Below are 1741 nucleotides of genomic sequence, written 5' to 3' on the forward strand. Positions count from 1 at the left end.
TCTCTTAATCTTCAGTTCCAAGAAGATGTCTCTCATAACCAATACACTTCCTTTCACTGGATGGCAAAGAACAACAGTTGAGCATTTTGCCTTGGTTATCCATAATGATACACTATGCATAGGCTCAACCATTATAACCTGCTTGGGAGATTCACTTTCTTTCAATTCTTATTTTTTTAAATGTTAATGATTATCTTAAGCATTATTGCATAGGCACCTTTTGCTATAAGTTCCTTCAAATACCTTCTTAGATCTAGTTGAAGTACAACCTAAATATATTATAAATAAAATTAATCAGATCATATTTGCAAGGAAAGTGCTACTTTCTATATAAGTTTTGGAAACCTTATGTTATTGAGTAAAACTATATTATAATGTTATAGTGAATAAAAGTAACTATTAGTAAGTACTTTATCAACAGTGAGGTTTCACAAATGACCATATTGAAGGCTGGAGAGATGGCCTAGTGGTCAAAGCATTTGCCTACAAATAATCATCTCAAGACCAGCTCTGTTGTCTTGGGTGTGTTACACAAGTTCTCTGAATCTTAGTGTCATCATCTATAAAATGGACATAATATATGTACCCACTTCAGAATTGTGAAAATTAAGTCATATATGTGTACATGACAAACACATAGTACAATGTCAAATCTGTGAAAAGCATTATGTACCTATCATTATATCCATATTCATAGCTATATATATCTTTTAATTAGTTATTAGGGTATGTCTACTTATTTTTACATCAGTATTTCTTTTTCTTTTTTGGGGGGGGTAGGGTCTCACTCTAGCCCAAGCTGACCTGGAATTCACTATGCAATCTCAGGTGGCCTTGAACTCACGGTCATCCTCTTACCTCTGCCTCTGAGTGCTGGGATCAAAGGCATGTGCCCCCATGCCTGGCAGTTGCATCAAATACAAGAAATGTAACTTTTTGCATAGATTTCAGTATAAGGTCCTAAAAATCTCTCTCAGTATTGTTTTCTGTCTTTTATCCTTCTTTTTCTCCAGTATTTTTTAAATTTTTTTGTTCATTTTTTATTTATTTATTTGAGAGTGACAGAGAGAGAAAGAGACACAGAGAGAGATTAAGAATGGGCGCACCAGGGCTTCCAGCTACTGCAAACGAACTCCAGATGCATGCGCCCCCTTGTGCATCTTGCTAACGTGGGTCTTGGGGAACTGAGCCTTGAACTGGGGTCCTTAGGCTTCACAGGGCAAGCGCTTAACCACTAAGCCATCTCTCCAGCCCGTTCTCTGGTATTTTTGAGTGAGCCTCATCATGACAATGAAGTATGGACAAAACTGATAATTCTACTACTAGAGTCTGGGTAGGAATACTTTTGAGCATATTGTGCAGAATGTTTAAATACACGCCACAATTTCATTGTTCAGTCACTTAAATTATGGGACCTGTTTTTGTTCTGTGTAATTTTACTGCATTTTTCACATAACTCAAAACCTGCCAAGGATGTCATCCCTATCTTTCTGGGCCAGGGTTATTTTATAGTACTGTTTAAAGTCTGGTGAACTTGTAGACAGGGAAGAAAGAAATTTCATGACATAATTTTGGTTTTATATATAGTCCTAGTTTTTCTAATTTCCCTGCACTTAGCCCTACTTGTTCCTTTTAACTCCAAAATGTCTTATCTAGATGCAATGATTTTCTTCTCTTTAGCCTTAGAAAAAAAGAGAGATACTGACAGACAAAATAATAAAGGCCATGCTGTGCTGAAAGT

The sequence above is a fragment of the Jaculus jaculus genome, chromosome 1, assembly GCF_020740685.1.
Source record: "Jaculus jaculus isolate mJacJac1 chromosome 1, mJacJac1.mat.Y.cur, whole genome shotgun sequence".
Lineage (NCBI taxonomy): Eukaryota > Metazoa > Chordata > Mammalia > Rodentia > Dipodidae > Jaculus > Jaculus jaculus.